The 16,224-nt window shown below is 35.7% G+C and overlaps 1 pseudogene across 1 annotated transcript; it reads left to right on the forward strand.

Annotated features, from left to right (window-relative positions):
* Window positions 1–13,951: 13,951 nt before the first annotated feature.
* LOC108314753 lies at window positions 13,952–15,201 on the forward strand (annotated as a pseudogene). The gene has a single exon (XR_005202664.1). The product of XR_005202664.1 is annotated as an actin-related protein 2/3 complex subunit 1A-like (transcript).
* Window positions 15,202–16,224: the final 1,023 nt, after the last annotated feature.

Here is a 16,224-nt window from a genome sequence, read left to right on the forward strand (position 1 = left end):
TTATTTCCTCTAAATCGTTAATTACAAAATACATAACTCATGTTTTAGCCACTTCTCTCAACTTCAGAAGTAACTTTCCACTAATGTAGTTTTGGAAAAAATCAGGACATTTGCTCCTCCTAATTGTTCAATAGCAGTGGCTTCTCTTTGACTGTCTTCTGGCTCTACTGAAGGCTGCTCATTACATCAATATTGACAACATATTCAACTCTGGAATAAAATCCTAACATACAATTCTCTCTTTTCCCAATAGAGCAACAGATAATTAAATACAAATCTCCATGGTTACAGTATGGTTTAGTCTCACAAAACTGCTGCACAAGAATATTTGAGTATATAATTATAAAGGTTCAAGTGATTATGTAAATTATATTTTAAAAGTTTTAATAGTTGTATTTTTATTTTTATTTTATTTATATATTTTTTCATTTGTGGGTAAATAGTAGTTTTACATATTTATGCAGCACATGAGGTATTTTGATACAGGCATGCAATGCATAATAATCAGATCAGAGTAAATGGGGTATCCATCCCGTCAAGTTTTATTCTTCCCTTGTGTTACAAACAATCCAATTATACTTTTAAAGTTATTTTTAAATGTACAATAAATTATTGATTACTGTAAACACCCTATGGCGTTATCAAATGCTATATCTTATACATTCTATTAAACTATATTTTTGTACCCCGTAGCAAACCCCATTCCACCCACCCATTACATTCCCCAGCCTCTGGTAATCATTATTCTACTCTTTATCTCCATGTATTCAATTGTTTTAATTTATTTTAGCTCTCATAAATAAGTGAGAACATGTGAAGTTTGTCTTTCTGTGCCTGGCTTATTTCATTTAACATAGTGAACTTCAGTTCTATCTACTTTGTTGCAAATGACATAACTCATTATTTTTTATGGTTGAATAGTATTCCATTGTGCATATACACCACATTTTCTTTATCCATTCATCTGTGGATGGAAACCTAGGTTGCTTCCAAATCTTGGCTGTTGTGAACATGCTGCAGCAAACATGGGAATACAGCCCTCTCTTTGACATACTGGTTTTCTTTCTTTTGAATAGATACCAAACAGTGGAATTATTGGATCATATGGTAGTTCTATTTTCAGTTTTCTGAGGAACCTCCAAACTGTTCTCTATAGTGGTTGCACTAATTTATACTTCCCCCACAGTGTACAAGTTTTTCTTTTTCTCCACATCCTTGCCAGCATTTGTTATTGCTTGTTTTTGTGTGAAAGCCATTTTAACTGGTGTAAGATCTCATTGTAGTGTTGATTTGCATTTCTCCGATTATCAATGATGCTGAGCACCTTTATATATACCTGGTTTTTTTTTTTCTATTGACTTGTTGGAGCTGCCTACATATTCTTGTCATTAATCCTTTGACAGACGAATAGTTTGCAAATATTTTCTTCCATTCTGAGAATTGTCTATTCACTTTGATAGGTGTTTCTTTTGCTGTGGAGAAGCTTTTTAATGTGATACAATTCCATATGTCCATTTTTGCTTTGGTTGTTTATGCTTGTCGGGTGTTACTGAAGAAATATTTGCCCAATTGAATGTCCTGTAGAGATTTGTCTAAGTTTTCTTGTAGACAATTTGAGTTCTTAGATTTAAGACTTTAATCTATTTTTGATTTTTGTGTATGAGAAAATATAGGAGTCTAGCTTCATTTTTCTGCTTCTGGGTATCCAGTTGTCCCAGTGTCACTTATTGAAGGGGCTGTCCTTCCTCCATTTATGTTCTTGACAGTTTTGTCAAAAATGAGTTCAGTGTAGATGTATGGATTTATTCCATAATTGTTCATTGTGATTCAATGTCTATGTGTTTTATGCCAGTACCATGCTGTTCGGACTAATATAGCTCTGCAGCATAATTTGAATTCAAGTAATGTGATTCTTCCTGCTTGTCCTTTTGGTTCAGTATACTTTTGGCTATTCTGGGTCTTTTCTGGTTCCTTATAAATTTTATAATTATTTTTTCTAGTTCTGAGAAGAATGCTATTGGTATTTTGATAGAGATTGTATTAAATCTATTGATTGCTTTGGGTAGTACGGACATTTTAACAATATTGATTCCCTATCCATGAACATGAAATATTTCTACGTTTTTTTGTTTCCTCTAATATTTAGCATCAGGATTTCATAGTATTCATTGCAGAGACCTTTTGCTTCTTTGACTAAGTTTACTTCTGTCCTTTAATTAACAGTTCAAAAATTTTTTGGTAAAGTTTTTAAGTTTTACCAAACATAAGATTATATCATCTGCAAAGAAGGATAATTTAACTTCTTTCTTTTTCAATTTGGATGCCCTTTATTTTTCTCTCCTCTGATTACACTATATAGGACTTCCAAGAATATGTCGGATAACAGTGGTGATAATGGGTCTCTTTTTGTTGTTCTAGATCTTAGAGGCAAGGTTTTCAGTTTTTCACCATTCAGTGTGATACTAGCTGTGTATCTGTCATGTATTTCTCTTATTGTGTTGAGGAATGTTCCTTCTATACAAGTTTATCCATGGTTCCTATCATTAAGGGATGTTGAATTTTTTCAAATGCTTTTTCAGCATCAATTCAAATAATAATGGGTTTGTCTTTCATTCTGTTGATATGATATATCATATTCATCCTCACTGATTAGCATATGTTGAACCATCATTACATTCTTAAGATAAATCCCGTCTGGTCATAGTAAATGATTTTTAAATGTATTTTTGAATCTGGTTTGCTAGTATTTTGTTGACAATTTTTGCTTACCGTTCATTAGAAAAATTGGCCCTTTAGTATTTGTGTCTCTGTGTGAGTGTGTGTGTGTGTGTGTGTGTGTGTGTGTGTGTGAGTTAGTTTCTGGATTTTTCTTAGCCTGGCTCTGTTATCAGGTTAACACTGGCCTCATAGAATAAGTTTGGAAGTGTTCCCTCCTTCTCTACTTTTTGGAATAATTTTAATAAGATTGACATTAGTTCTTCTTTAAATATTTGGCAATATTTAGCAGTAAAGCATTGAGCCCTGGGCTTATCTTGCTGGGAGACTTTCTATTATGGCTTTAATCATGCTATGTGTTATTCTTCTGTGAAGGTTTTGAATTTCTTCATGATTTAATTTTGATAAGTTGTATGTGTCTCTGAGTTTATTGATTTTTTTCTGTTTTCCAATTATTTGGCACATATTTGGTTATAGTAGCCTGTAATGATGCTTTCAATTTCTGCTGTATTGATTGTTAATGTCTCCTTTTTCATCTCTGATTTTATTTATATGGGTTTTCTATTTTTCTTAGTCCAGGTAATAGTTTGTTGGTTTTGTTTATTTCTTAACAAAACTATTTTTTATTGATATGTGTATTGTTTTCTTCCTTTCAGTTTCATTTATTTCCGTGCTGATCCTTATTATTTATTTTCTTGAACTAATTTTTGGTTTTGTTTGCTCTTGTTTTTTTAATTCTTTAAGAGTCATTGTTAGGTTTTTTTATTTGACATTTTTCTACTTTAAAGACCTTTGTGGTCTTGGTAAGACCCAGAAGATTCCCTGGATTATCAGGCAGAGAGTCTTGTTCTCTTTCCTTAATTTCTCCTAAACAAATAGAGTTTCCATCTTTCTCTGCTTTTCTCGTCTCTCCTTTCTCTCTCCCTGTTGAGCTTCCTGGAGTTTGGAGAGTGGTGATACAAGCGCCCCTGAGGCCACAACCACATGGACTGTGCTGGATGTGAGCCTAAACCAGCATAAGACTGGGTCTCACCGAAAGCCCACAGTGATCACGCTGGGTCTCATCTAAGGCCAATTCCTGGCTACCACCTATGGTCACTCAAGGACCTAGGGCTCTACAATCAATGAATGGCAAATCTAGCCAGGCTTTGGTTCTCCCCTTCCAGGCAATGAGTTTTTCCTGGTCCTGGGTGAGTCCAAAGATACCATCCAGGAACCATAACCTGGAGTTTGGAAGCTTAGGAATCAACCTCCTGCTCTATTGTACTGTGGCTGAGCCGACACCCAAGCCACCAGACTAAGTCCTTCCTGAGCTTTTCTCTCCTTTCCTCAAGAAGAGAAGTTTATCCCTGTGGCCACCACCACATCAGTCCCCTTTCTTTGCATTTCCATTGTAGCCATGGTGTGATTGAAACATCATAGACATTCTAGTTTATTGCTATCCATGTTAGTGTACAAATGAGAATTTTCTGAATAGAAAAATTTAAACCAAAATAGCATTTTAATAGTTGAAAATCAGAATTACTGGCCTGAGAAAAAATCATATCACCTACCAGATATATTCATGATAAGACAAAGAAAAGTATTGCCTGGCAAGCTCCAATGTTTACTAAGGTCTGAAGTCTCTTCATACAGCCTATGGTGAATGCCAACAGTTCTGATTCTTTCCCATCAGGGCAGTTGATTTCTGTCTGGCCAAGGGCAGGTCCAGCAATGCTATCCAAGAACCAAGGCCTGGAATTGAGGACCCCAGGATTCCCCTGCTGCTTTACCATACTACAGCCAACATACTGTCCAGTTAATTTTGGTTCTAATGAAGGTGATTGTTTTGTGTGCAGAACTGCTCAATGAGTTATTCCTATAAAGGGGATGATTGCTGTAGGCTTGTTTTTGAGCCATCTTGCCCTGCCTGCTTCCTAGTTGTATTTTTAAAATATACTATACCAAAACTTCCACACACTCCAAGAAAAATATACCTAAGAAGTTAACAGTTTCACAGAAGTCCCTGTTCATAATTTGGTCCTTTTAAACTAAATTGTGCATCCTTTTTAAGAGAGTGTCTTCTTTCAAACTTCACTACTAGTAATCACAACATTTAACCTCTAGGTAAAAAATTACTGCTTCTCAGTATCTATCCCCCTATTTTGATTCTCTATTATTGAGTATAGGTTACAGGCTCAAGAAGCTCAAATGAATGTCTTTGGTACTCCAGTTTCTACATCATAGGCCAGGGTGAGGTTATTCCTTATCCCTTCAATATCTATTCATGCCTGATATCCAGAGGAAGAAAGGTTAAAGGTGAAGCCTATGACATTCTTTCCCCAGCCAAGGAAATTTGGAAAATGAATCACTTTAATGAGGCATACTGACACACATGGTAACAGTATTTACAAAAAGGGGTGACCATATCTATAAAATGTTTCTGTCAGGTATTACAATGATACGTCTAGATTCTTTATGGAAAATAAACCTGAAGTGTATGAATTTATGGAATATGTATATGGGTGGTAGTCACATAGGCTGTGTTGAATGAGAATATTCCAAAATCATAGTAGCTTCATTTTACACTAGTATATCATGATATGTAACATAAAAATTTGCCTGTTTTTAATGAAGTCAAAAAAGGAGAAGAGAAAGCTTTCTTGGTGATCTACATCACATTGTTTGGGCGCTCCTCCAGGAAGAGAATTGCCTCTGTGGCTGGAAAAATGTTATAGCATAAGATCTACAGTTGTCCTGAGATCTCCTTCACAATTCAACCCTTTCGTTAACACAGAGGTGCACTTCCCATTGTCTATATTTTCATGAGTTATTCAGGCATGCACTTACAAACATCCTTAAGATAAACATAGAGTCTCAGGGATACTTTATCTCTTTAAGGGCAAGATGAAAGAATGCCTTTGTTAAGAGATACATGAATAGATGCACATGCACAATTACCCACTTGCCTGGGAAACTGAAGCAGTCAATTACGGTAGACAGTAATAGGAATAGCAGTAGTAGTGGTGGAGTAGCGATAAATGCAAAATTGTTCAATTACTAAAGACAAATTACAAACTTCATAAATTTGTCTAGAGCCAGGCCTGGGAACATCATTAGGCTATCATTACGTGTGGTGCCTCACTTGATGGTTGCTGGTAAACTGAATTAACCCCTCTTTCTTTGCATTTGCATTGTAGCCATGGAGTGATTTAAATATCACAGACATTCTAGTTTTTGCTATCCTTATTTGTTTACAAATGACAGTTTTCTGAACAGAAAAGTTTAAACCAAAACACTAGGTGCATTTTAACAGTTGAAAATCAGAATTACTCGTCTGAGAAAAAATAGTATCACCTACTAGATATATTCATGATAAGACAATTTTCAGAATCCGAGTGTAGCAGGCACGCATAGTATGATGAATAACAGTAAGCATCTATAAAAATTCTGAACATACTATTAAGCACTATTTATATTTTTCTGCTGATTTGTGTGTTTTTCTTTGTGTAAAACTTTCTGTAAACAGTTTCATCGGCTGTGAAACGTTTACGGAAATAACAAAATCAATTCAGACACCTTGGGAGTTTACAGCGGTGAAAAACCTATTCATTTGTATCCAAGTTCCTGAATATTTTTAATAGATGAAGATAGCATTTTTAAAAATTAACAACAAGAAAGATAAACATGTTTTAAACAGGCTATTGTTTTTTAAGTGTATCGTTATTCTTACTGAATATATAGTTTTACAAAAGATATTTTTTAAATTGTGTCAGTAAGTATAAAAACATAACCCCAGTTATTAGCTAGATCAGCAGATATCACAGTAACAATTTATATATCATTCAAGAGGTAATTTAATAGAATTTCAGATATTTCCCCATTTAAATAATTATGTTCTATTAACATAGTTAATGGATGTTTTAAATTTCTCCCACTTAGAGGAAATTTTAGGTATTTACTTACTAGGAATTTCAGGTATATTCTTACTTAAAAGTGTAGCAATTTGTATCTGTTGTTGTATTCCCCAGTGATCCATCATTCATCCAGCCACAGATCTGCAGATAACTTCTAAGGAAGTTCAGTTTTATTTCTGATAAATGAAATATAGCTCTTTAAGAGGTATGATGGACATTCTTAATGCAGACATCTGACAAATTAATCACATTTTTTTATACTTAAAAACTCCAGAAGTTTAAGAAAGACACAGAATTCTAAACTATTATCATTGTACTACAATTTTATAACGCATAAAATAAAAGTATTTAAAATCTCCTGGGGATATATATCACAACTCATCAACTCTTGAAGTCTGAACTCAGGATGTGCATTCCCACTGACAAGTTAAAATATCAATGTATTTGTTAGAAAGTTTATATTTTAACACTCTTCAACTTTTCAGTTTTTCTGTATTAGCTTTCCTATGAAATAATTCTTTAATTATATTATATGCAAATAAGTTATTCAAGCATCGATTATTCCATTTATGAAATAATGCTGTGTAGAGCCACATATAATTAACTGGGATTATCAGCCACTGTCAATACTTTTGTTTTAGGGAAGGTATCGTCCATGTAAGCAGTGTAGCTTTGAACCTGGCATATAGAGGATAATCAAAAAAGCCCAATTGTCTCTTTAAATTTATAATCAAACCAGTTATACGTGCTGATAGTCTATATTGTAGGCCCTGGAAACAACTTCAACCTCAACACACATAACACTACTTATTAAGAGGATTGGAGAAAAGGTTACATATCTGTAATTAATATTAATATTGTAAAGATTTTGATTTTTGAAAGAGAATAAGTGAGTCAACAAAAATTATTTTTAGAAAACATTATTAAATGTTTTTAGAAAATTTGCAAGCCAGTTATTTTTAAAATATCTTAAAAAATAGATAAATATGGCAAGGTGCCTTGTTCCTGTAATTCCAGCACTTTGAGAGGCTGAGACAGGTGGATCGCTTTAGACCAAGAATTGGGGATCAGCCTGGGTGACAAGGGTAACACCATCTCTATTAAAAATACAAAAAATATTGGGGTATGGTTATGGGACCTACAGCCCCAGCTACTCGAGAAGCTAGGGGGAGAGGATCAACTGAACCCAGGAGATCAGGGCTGCAGTGAGTCGTGATCTCTCTCCTGCGCTCCAGCTTGACAGGAGTGACACCTTGCCTCTAAAACAAACAAAAACCCAAATCGATAAATAAACTCTCCAGCTCTACTTATCAATTTATATACTTACCTGACTAACTAAAACATGTTTATAGTGAGTATTAGAAAGAGATAATAATTCTTGTTAAATGCTAGGTACTCTAAATAGTGCTTTATAATCTAAACTTCAATTTTTACTTTAACCCAATGAGCTATTTACTCATAGGATCCTTATTTTATGCAAAAGAAAATTTAAGCAGAGAGTAAGTACCTTCTTCAAAATCACGTGTAAAGAAAAAAATTGTAAAAAAAAAAAATCAGATCTAGCAGTACTCCTCCTCAAGTCTAGAGTTGTGACTGCTATACAGTACTGCTTCCACATGAAATCTGCTTATGGTATTCCTTATTTCAATGAGAGCACTATCCTGTGTGTGTTAGTCTGTTTTCACACTGCTGATAAAGACCTACTGGAGACTGGGTAATTTATAAAGAAAAAGAAGTTTAATGAACTCACAGTTCCACGTGGCTGGGAAGGCCTTACCATCATGGCAGAAGGTGAAAGGCAAATCTTACATGGTGGCAGACAAGACAGAATGAAAACAAAGTGAAAGGGGAAATCCTTTATAAAATCATCAGATCTTGTGAGACTTACTCTCTACCATAAGAACAGCAGGGGGGAAATCACTCCCATGATTCAATTATTTCCCACTCAGTCCCTCCCAAAACATGTGGGAATTATGAGCGCTACAATATAAGATGATATTTGGGTGGAGACACAGCCAAATCACATCACTGTGCAAGCATCTATTACTGGCCACTTTTTGCTCATGATAGCACCTTCTTCCAAATCTAGATGCCAACAATTCATCTATTCCAAGTCCCATTTAAAAAAAATTTCTTCTGATCTTACATAATTAGAGAAAATTGCTAATCAAATAAACTGAACTTTGTTAGAAAATGTTCTCCTTGTAATTAAACTCTTCTCCATTTCCTGTATTGACTAATGTATGTTATTTCAAGCAATACAGCAAGCTTGAGTCAGATAACCTAACATCTCTTTAAAACATGACACATAAGTCTCCAAAACATATCATTAACTGGTTATGAAAGTTATATGTTCACACCTCCAGGGATGGACACAGGATGATTAGCTATGCTTATTCATTGACAAGTAAAGAACAATAAAATTTATTTAATACTCTTGTAGGAAAGCATAACTCAAGAAAATTCAGTTGAAAGTCTAGGTCTTTTCCTCTGAGCAGACAAATTGAATTTAATTACAGAAATGTCCTTGTCTGTGAATATTATATACCACGTGTGTTTATTTTGATAATAAATTAAAAGATTATAAAATGCATAGAATCCAGTACTAATTAACATTTGATACATGTTCTATACAATGATAATGGTGATGACAGACATATAAAATTTGGACTGTTTATTGTCATGTGCCTAAGTTGCTTCAAGTAATACACTACTAAATCTGTAGAGAAATTTTGGGAAGGACCACGAAATTTGTGGTAGACACTAACTGCTTTCTTCCATGTTAAAAGTCACATCTTGTCCTGACATACAATCTTTTATAGCTAGGTTTCATAAGTAGTTAACATAAACATAATAACCTTTATTTAATCTAATATATTTGCCAACCTCAGACAGTTGAACAAATGCATTTATATGATGGGCTGCTAGCCAGAAACAAATTCCAAAATCCATCATCTACTAAGTGTACATAATTGCTTTAAATGCATTATGCTAAAATTTCAATCACAGTATCTCCGTTATTTCAGAATTCATGTCAAGCTAGAAAAGAAGTCAGGAAAAATTATCACAGTTCTTGAATGCAGGTGTGTGCCAGCTGACAGTTATATGTTGATATATTTACAAGTTTTCTTTCTTAACAATTTTATATTAAGGCTACTTATATTTAAACATTGAAATTGCTTAAATGATATCTGGTACTTATACTTCCTTATTGAAAATTAGACTTTACAATCAGGCTTTATGTGTTGTGAGAAAGAGACTAAGTCTGCTTTGTTTACTTTCTCAGAAACTGTCATAGTATCTTTCACATGTAAGGAGTCCAAAAATGTTTACATATTGAATGAATAAATGAAACCCATATAATTAAATGCAAGTTTAAGTGCAAATTCATGCTCTTTCTGATAATTACCTGAAATCAGAAATTTATGTGCTTGAGATAAAATCAAATTGAAAAACATGCAATGGAAATACATTGTTTCTGCTGCTCTGATCAGTGGAATGTTAAGTTGGTACTGTTTCTTCCACCAATTCTCTGTGCCCCTACAAAATTCAAGCTGCCAATTTAAAACTTAATGTGATTATCTCAAAAGTTTCCATGCTGTCAAACTCTTTATTTGGTGTTGTACGTTAGATACCAGGAAAACAAATTTTGCTATCCTGAGAGTGTTGATATAAAGGTTAATCATAATATTATGTAAGGAAAAATACGATGAGAGTTGCAGGAAGCAATGTTGAACAGAGGGAGAAGTTGAACCGTGGTGGACATGCAATGGAAAGTTTGTCCAAAAGAAGACCTGGACCAGCTGTAATCTAAATTATGAAAAGAACACCTGGTCTTTAAACCTGCCATCAACTTTTGGCTATGGCTGCCATCAGGGAGGGGCACATAATCTTGTAAGTGGTGACTGGTTCTCTTTGGCCAAGTACAGTTCCTGACATAGCTGAAAATAAGATCTGTGTGTCATTCCACAGCTTCCACTACCCAGAGGTTTTTAGTGTACTGATAAATAACAAAAAAGAAGTTTATTAAACTACTAAGTTCAATGGAAATCTTTGTAAAGTCTTAGGGTGTGAACAGATATCACTATTTCTGCATAGTTACTGTCAGTAATGAATACTGTTTAAGAAAATTTCTTACCATCCCATTACAAGAAAGAGAATTTGTATAGTTTCATAGGATAAGATTAGGTGTATGATTATCTTTCAAGATGATACTTAAAAGTTTGCAGTAAACATTTAACTTGTAGAGCTGACAAAAGAAACATCCTCCTTGGAGTGGAAGCTGAATGGCCTGTTGGGTGGGGCCTTTAGACTTAACTCCAGAAAACTGCCATTTGTGTTCTTACTTTTGCTACAAGCTTCCTTAATTCTATTTCTATGGAAGCTAGAAATTAAAAATTTCTAATTATTTTTGTTGCAGCTTCTTTCAATTATATCCCCCAACACACACACACACAAACCTAGTAACACTTACTGTATTTTAATAATTATAATAAGCAAAACATTTAATACTTATTATATAACCAGAAATTTTCTAAGAGCCTTCATAATGTTAAACTATATTAATTGGGACAAAGCTAAACTGCTGTAACAAAGGATCCAAAATTATAGTGGTACAAAGACAATGAGTTCACTATTCTTTCATTTAACAGTTATCATATTAATGTTCCCATTTCAGGAACAATTCTTCTCTTCATGGGTATCTGGGGCGTTTAGCCTCCTTCTAAACCATTGCTCTACCATACTTGAGAGATCAAGTTATCTTCTGTATGTTTGAAGCTCCGCTACATTCTAACAGTAGAAAGAGAAGGTGGAGGTGGAGGTGGAGGATTTATTTCTGATGTCGTTATTCTCAGACCAGAAATGGCACACTCCACTTCTGTGCAAATTTCATTGGCAGATACTTAGTTACTGGTTTATAAGTAACTGCAAAGAAAGCTGGTACAAAGTATCTGACTGAGCCAGAATGTGTCTGGCTATAATTACACTATAACGAATGAAAGAAAAAACCTTAGAGGGAAGCTAGCAGCTCCACTGGTTAATTAACAAGTGGCTTTCTTTTTTTTTTTTTTTTTTTTCTGCTTTCATCATCTGCCTTTTTCCCCCCTTTCCTCGGGTTCAAAATAAATATGTTCTAGTATTTAAGAGAAACACTCCTCAAATGATAATTGTAGGGAAGAAGATCCCACATTACCTGAGGGTACCCTGAGTTCCATGGCAACAAAAGGTGGAGAAAAAGACATTAAAAGTAAAATTGGGACCAGGGGGCCATCCCTCATTACTGGAGGCAGTGAAGGCTCTGAGCTCTGGTCTCTCACACTATTGGTTACAATCACTTTGATGTGTAGGGTAGGGGTGGAGTGATGGTAGGGAGAGAGTGACGTGATGGAGTGAATCAGTGCACTGGAACTGATGAGTCATCCTAAGAATTGGTAACAGTGGCAGTTTGGTAGTTTCACAAAATAAGAACATGTAGTCATCTTTAGCCTATTATCTATGTGCAGCTGGTGGAATGAGGGCCTCACAAGGAGCCTACAAGTCTGGTTACATCTTAGTGCTATGAAGGAGTTTTACGTCTGAGCACAATGTTTATGAGCCTAGGTCACTCTGCACTGGTACATGAAGCATGGAGAGGCTTTCCTCCCCAGAGGCCTCCTGCAGGCTTCCACAGTTTATTGTTCCTTATTTCTTTTGCACATATAACCAGTTTATATAAGCACATGGTAAATCCTTCCTCTATTGCTGCTTCTTCCAATCAGAATGATCATAAATATTGTTCTAACCATGGTATTCCTATTAAAGTATTTGAAACCAAAATCAGATGCCATTTTTTATGCTGTATTCCTTGTCACTTCTTTTATTTTGAATGAGTAGCCAAGCTTTTTTAATGTGATTGATAGTGGTAAGGAGAGGAAGGGCTAAAATTAAGACAAAGGACAAAAATTGTCAGTTTCAAAAATATTGGCCTGCTATAGAAGCCTATGTATTCCAGAGACTAAAGATGTCATCCAATTGATCAATGTTTTTAGCAAATCATGTGAAAAGACAAGAAAAGGGCAGGAAAAAGGGTCCCACCAGAAATCCTTGACTGTTTCTCTGCAACTCAAGCAAACCAAATATATCTTACTATCAGTCCTCCTTCTTGCCCTTTATTAACTTATCTTTGGTTTGATTATAATTACATACATTGAATTTTCTTTAATAGAACATTATATTCATAAGTCATAAAAAGTGTTTAACTGCATAAGTCTGTGTTTGATGACTATAAATATATTAATTTAGGCATTCTTCTCACTTTGTAAGTGCTTGTTCCAGTGATTAAAAGTATTTGAGTTAACTTTAAATACTAGGCAAGACCTTGTAGATCATTCAGCTAAGTTTCTTCATTTTAAATATTAGGAAGCTATTGGACAAAGTTGTTAAATAGTTTGCACAGTATCATGTAGTTTACATATTTCAGGTCAAGGCTGTAAACTCAGTTTACTGACCCATTCTAATATTCATTCCAGTGCACCTCACTGCCTTCCCATTCTCCTCCTCTCTTTTTCCTCAGCATAATTGTCCTTGTCATCCACTTTCTAAACATCTGACATCTTAATTAACTTTTCTAACATCAGAATCTGGAAGCTGAGAAGAATTCCATTTTTTTCTATAATTCAGTCTGCCTTTAAAGTGATATTTGCCAAGGTATGTTAAACTCTCATTTTTCAGAAATGTTCTATACCAAATAAATTATGGAAGAATTACATTGAGAAATGTGCATTATGACTTTTCTGATACGTATAACATATTATAACATATTAAATACCTTATGCAATAATTTATCCTAAATAGAAAAGTGTTTAAATTTGAATAAACCACAATTTTTTGAAAATTATACTCAGTATCTTTTTTCTCTTTGCACCATAACATTAGACTCTTCTGTGTGTTCCTTAAAAAACCTACCTCAGACTTATGATCGCCTATTCTTAGGAAGTCTCTGAAACTGAACGAATGATCAATCTGGAAACAGCATTTGATATATTTAGGCTTACCAATAAAACCCATTATCAAAATTTAAGACATGTGCCCAAGACACTGATCATTAATTCAATAAACATTTTTAAAGACTTAGTGTGATTTATATTAATAAAATTTCATGTCACATACTGCCATTATGTGCACTGATGATTCTAGATTCTTTTGGTATAAAGGGAAACTTTGGAGTAATGTGTCTCTTATATGTGTGTAAACACACACACACACACACACACACACACACACACACACACACGGCAATTTACAAAGGATTCGAAGAAATGGGAGGTGAGGTGGTAATAAAGAATAAGAAATGGCGTCATCCAGCCGCACCCACCGGAGCCTGTTCACGTCAACTGCCCAGAGTAGGCGAATTATCAGCTCCCAGCCGAACCGGCCCCCTCCAACCCCAGTTTTCTCTCCTATGAAAACACTAAGAATAATGTCACTGCATCAGTTTTTACTGGAGCCAATCACCTGTCATGCCCGGAACAGGGATAGTGCCCAGGTTGCCCTCAGTCCCACTAACCGCGCAGGGCACACCTGCAAGGAGAACGGGTGACAGCTCACGAACTCCAGGAGCACAGGTGCTGACTGGGCTCCCAGAGCGCCGCACCGTCCCTTGCGGGACAGACTGCAATGGCTACGTCTGGAGCCAGGAAGATGGTGCCTGGAAGCCAACCCTGGTGATCCTGAGAATTAATCGTGCAGCTGCTTTTGTGAACCGATCCCCCCTTGAGAACAAATTTGCTGTAGGAAGTGGAGCACGACTCATTTCTGTTTGTTTCTTTGAGTCTGAAAATGACTAACGGGTGAGCAAGCACATTAAAAAGCCGATTCGCTCCACAGTCCTCTGCTTGGATTGGCATCCCAGCAACATTACTCTGGCAGCAGGATCATGTGGCTTCAAATGCAGAGTGTTTTCTGCCTACATTAAAGAAGTGGATGAAAAGCCAGCCAGCACGCCCTGGGGCAGCAAGATGCCTATTGGGCAGTTTATGTCAGAGTTTGGTGGCAGTGGCACTGGTGGCTGGGTCCATGGGGTCATCTTTTCTGCCAGTGGGAGCCGCATGGCCCAGGTCAGACAGGACAGCGCATGTCTGCTGCTGATGCCTTGAAAAGGGTGCAGGTCTTAACCCTGAAGACAGGGTTCCTGCCACTCCTGAGTGTGTCATTTGTCTCAGAGATCAGCATCGTGGCTGCTGGCCATGACTGCTGCCCAGTGCTCTTTAACTACAATGACCTCACCTGCCTGACCTTCATCTCCAAATTAGACATTCCAAAATAGGGCATCCAATGTAATGTGTCTGCCATGGAAGGCGTCCGCAACAAGGACAAGAGGGCTACGACTGAGGACTGCAACATGGCCTTGGAGACGCTGCACCAGAATAGCATCACTCAAGTCTCTATTTATCAGGTGGACAAGCAAGATTGCTGCAAAGTTTGCACTAGTGTTATAGATAGAGACATGACAATTTGGGATTTCAAGACCCTTGAGTCTTTCATCCAGGGCCTCCAGATAATGTGAAGCTGAGTGAGCCTCCGCCATCCAGCATGACAAACTGTGGCTGACCACAGCTGTGCCGAGGCATGATGGTGAGGAAATACTGACAACACATAGCACGCTAACACTGCGTGGTTTTGCTTGAATATAAAATTGGTGAAAGTGTTTTTTTAAAAAACAGTAGTTTTTTGTTTGTTTTTGTTTTTGTTTTGCAATTTAAATCCACTTTTGACCAAAGCTGCTCTTTAAGTAGCTTATTATGTAAAATTGTCAGACTAACTTAAAAGACAGGGTGAAGGAGATATGTAAATAGTCCACTAAAAAATTAAATAAACAATGTGGAAAAAAAGAGAAATGTAATATATGCAATAAATTTAATAAACTAATATATGTAATGAAGAAATGTTTGGATTGTGTCAATATGCTGCTAAACTTAAGGATTAATACAAAAACATCTGAGAAATAATACTGCACAGGAATAAATACATTTTGTTTTGTTTTGCCTTGTTTTTGTGAGACAGAGTCTCACTCTGTCACTCAGGCTGGAGTACAGTCACACAATCTTGGCTCACTGAAAACTACACCTCCCGGGTTCAAGGGATCCACCCAGCTTAGCATCCAGAGTAGCTGGAACTACAGGTGTGTGTCACCACACCCAGTTAATTTTTGCATTTTTAGTAGAGACAAGGTTTCACCATGTTAACCAGTCTGGTCTCTTAACTCCTGACCTCAAGTGATCTGCCTGCTTTTGGCCTCCCAAAGTGCTGGGACTACAGATGTGAACCATTGTCCCTGGCCCAGAAAGAAATATTTGACTCAGAGAGACACACACACACACACACACACACGCTGTTGCCCGACATTTGACTCATAATACACAATTTTTATCCCTATTTGTACCTTTAGCTACTCAAAGTATCATTTCAAGAATAAGAACAATTAAAATATATATTTAGCTAATATTTGATAGTACATTATATTATCAAGAACTTTATATTGGTTAGCAAAATACAAATAAAGAATATTGTGAAGTTTGAAATATTTAATTATAAAAGTTAACTTGTGAATCAATTTTATTTTGAATTTATTAAT

The sequence above is a fragment of the Cebus imitator genome, unplaced genomic scaffold (assembly GCF_001604975.1).
Source record: "Cebus imitator isolate Cc_AM_T3 unplaced genomic scaffold, Cebus_imitator-1.0 Scaffold160, whole genome shotgun sequence".
Lineage (NCBI taxonomy): Eukaryota > Metazoa > Chordata > Mammalia > Primates > Cebidae > Cebus > Cebus imitator.